At 37.9% G+C, this 3,376-nt stretch overlaps 1 non-coding gene across 1 annotated transcript; it reads left to right on the forward strand.

Moving 5' to 3' along the window:
• Positions 1-1,094: 1,094 nt before the first annotated feature.
• Positions 1,095-1,246, forward strand: LOC125502878. The gene has a single exon (XR_007280593.1). It is a non-coding gene; the product is annotated as a U12 minor spliceosomal RNA (small nuclear RNA).
• The last annotated feature ends 2,130 nt before the right edge of the window (positions 1,247-3,376 follow it).

The raw sequence follows: 3,376 nt of genomic DNA on the forward strand, positions 1-3,376 counted from the left end.
ATGTTTTCCGTCCCATTTTTGCTCATTTCTCGGAGGCAAAATGAGCAAGAACGCTCATTTGTACATCATTCTAGAGATAAATAAATGGCCTTTTTAGGAAGTGAGCCATGGATGGGGAAATGTTGGCAGTTTTCTCAAAAAATGCTTGAATTCAAGAAGTTTTAGTTTTTCGCGGTTTTTTTTGCGTTGCAAAATCCACTTGAACATTACGCTGCTTTTTTCGAAGTTTCGCAAGAACCATTCGAGCCACAGAATTCGTTTTGGGATCGTTGGATAGAGAATTGAATGGGGGGGGGATCATGACCCCCCATGACCCCCCCCTGGATCCGCTCTTGGCTACAGGGGGTCAATGAAAATTTGTGCAGGTCGATCCTGAAGCGCGACTCCAACAGCATGGAGGACTACTTCAAAAGCACCGACAGTGGATACGGAATGGAAGTCCGAAGAAGTAAAAGCTTCGAGGAGCGGGAACTAGAGTATAAGAAGGCAAAGCGGAGAATTTTTGAGGTACTCAATACATAGTCATCGTTATCGGCCCTGGTTTATGAATTCTGGTAGCAAGTTTAGCGGGTTTGGGACGCTGAACAGAAACTCTTTATTTTCTTGAAAACGCCTACGTTTCGACTAAACTTGATACCAGTACTCAATACATTGCCCTGTACAACCAGCTTCTCAATCCAGAGTTATCGATGTTTAGATGCAGGAATCTGCGGAGGATCTTCGATGGGCTGGCTTGGAGTGGTTGCAGCCTCCCTCTCAAACCAGACAGATTAGGAAACTTCTTAAGGTGAGTAGCTGAGCAAAACAAAGCCACTGGTGGTAAAAACACGCTTGATCCAGGTGCAATCTGAGGAAACCGAGCAGTCAATGCGGCCCTGTGTGGCAAAAAGTTTCAGCTTTGGAGGCTATGGAGGTGGAGGAGTATCAATTCTAACTCGCGGGGACAGTGTGTCATCGACGCGGCTCCTATCAAAACAAGGTATGAATTAACACTCCTACTTGGGGAAACAGGGGCTAGAGGGCACCAGCTGCTGTATCCCACACAGCGAATCTACCCACTGGGTATAAGTTTGGCGTTTTCCAAAGCGGAATTCGTGCCTTAAACTAATGAGTAAGGAAAATATTCAAGCCTTGGTAACGCTTGGCTTACATGCTAGCATACCTAGTTGAAATTTTTGTGGGGGTTCAGGTCGTCCCATGGACTGCCGCCTACTTTAGTGGCGGTTCTGGTGAAGCGATCTGCCCGTTAAAGTAATGGAAGTTAAACGATTTTTGCGTCTCAGCGGTATTACAAATGTGAAAGTTGCATGAAGTTGCCTCTGGATTTTGCCAGTTTCACATCTTTACTCAGAAAATCTGTAAAACTGCCTTTGTATGCATTTTACTTGTGTGTTACCTTATAGTGTTTCGATTTTCTGCAGTTATCAAGCAAATTTTATAGAATTTTTCGAGGTTTTCGTCGTAGGCTGAAGTTTAGAATTTATTTCCTCTGGCTTGCGAAGTGAGAAAGTTAATGTTAGTTGGATACATTTTGTAGGGCCAACGTCAGCAAAGTTTTGATTTTCAGACATCATCAGGACCCTTCACATGTTTGCATGTATTTTGTAGGGATGTTTCGATTTTCTGTCATCATCAGGCAATTTGCGGGAATTTTTAAAGTTGCACGTTGAAACTACTCCAATTAAGGGTTTACTTTTCTTTCAATTTTGTTGGGCATAGTGTGTTGTATGAGTTGTAGACGTTTCGATTTTAAGTTAGCATCAGGCTTTTTCTTAGGTTATTTTAATTTGCCATACACTTTTATGGTTGTCTGTGCAAGTTTGGCAGTTGTTGTCTCAGAAACCAGTGTTGTTGGAAACTCACTTCCTGGTTTTATTTGTGGAAAATGTTTCGCAGTTTTGAGTCATCGTCAAGCTATTTTTGAATTTTTTTTTAAATTGAGGTTGTTTATGCAGGCCTAAGCTTGGTCTATTGGCTGCAGACAATTTATTTTTCAAAATATAGACAAATGTGATTTTTTTTAGTGGTTTTTGGGGATGTTGCTTTTGGGTGATGGTAAAATTAATTTAAGTAAACTGTGTGTAAAGTTTTGTTTTGGTTATTTCATGTATCTTTCTTTTCGTTTAAATTAAATAAATTAAATTAGTTTTAGGTATATTTCAATTAAATTAAAACTTAGGGCGTAATTCTTGGAGATCATTTTCATTTGGATGATGCATACAAATGCCTGGAACATTTAGGCATCAATATATTAATTAAGTTAAGTTCAGTTAAGTATGTGAACTTATTCGCTGTACTGAAAAAAAAATTAAATTTAATTAAATTTGAAATATGAAAAAAAATTAAATTAAATTGTCTAGTTTTGTATACATTTCGTCAAGCAAGGTGCGTTCTATAACTGGGAAACATTTTGATTTTCGGCAATTTTTTCGACAGTTTTCTGTTTACTTTTTAACCATTTTCTCCTGTGTTCGGTGCTCTTGGAGATGTTTTCATGTGTTTTGACGAGTAAAGGCTAATTCAGACGGTGACATTTAATTCCGTGACAACTTTCGACATTCGATGTCATGGCACTAGGCGTTCACACTCACCGACAGATTGTGTCGCACAGACTCCTGTCAAAATGACGGAACTCCTGTCTGCATGCAGTAGCGGATGTGTTAGAAGTCATTATTTTCAAATTGAGGCACAAAGTAAAAAATCGAGTATGGGTGAGATAGTCGATTATATGTAGAAACAAATTAGGGGCAGAAACAACGTTGTAGAAACAAATTACGTTTTTCTCTACCTTTATAATCGGCAATTGATTGGTTGTGGTTGGTAATATTCCAGAAATGTAATCAAATCAAGAGGGAACATGATTTAAAACCAAACCAAATGATAATATCGCGCCAAAAATTCAAAAGTCCAGACGCCCCCTAGTGGTTAAAATTATAACTACAAGTTAAGCAGTAAATTGACACTTGTTTTGTTGACATTGGTGTTTATATCTGATTGTGATTTGTTTTGCTTTGTTCTAATCAACTGTTGCACGCTTTTAAAGAAATAGAAACAGATCGAAAAGTGTGTAAGTATTGTTTTAAGTTATAAATGTCATCAACTCCAATAAATAAACAAGTCTCAACTGTCACTCGACAACGAGTAATTTGATATTTGCTTTGTGGCCATTGGTGTTTACATCTGATTATGATTTGTTTTGTTCTAATCAAGTTTTGCAAGCTTTTCATTTTTGTTTTTTTTTTCAATTCATTCACATTTATTTTTGTTCCAAATCAAATTAGTTCCTGGGTTTCAGTCATTTATTGTCTCTATTTATCAATCAAAATACGTTTCGGTGTATTTTTCCACCATCATCAGTTTTTATGTGTAGCGTTGT

This window comes from Dendroctonus ponderosae, unplaced genomic scaffold (genome assembly GCF_020466585.1).
Source record: "Dendroctonus ponderosae isolate FM_Combo_2020 unplaced genomic scaffold, Dpon_F_20191213v2 Dpon_F_20191213_10, whole genome shotgun sequence".
Lineage (NCBI taxonomy): Eukaryota > Metazoa > Arthropoda > Insecta > Coleoptera > Curculionidae > Dendroctonus > Dendroctonus ponderosae.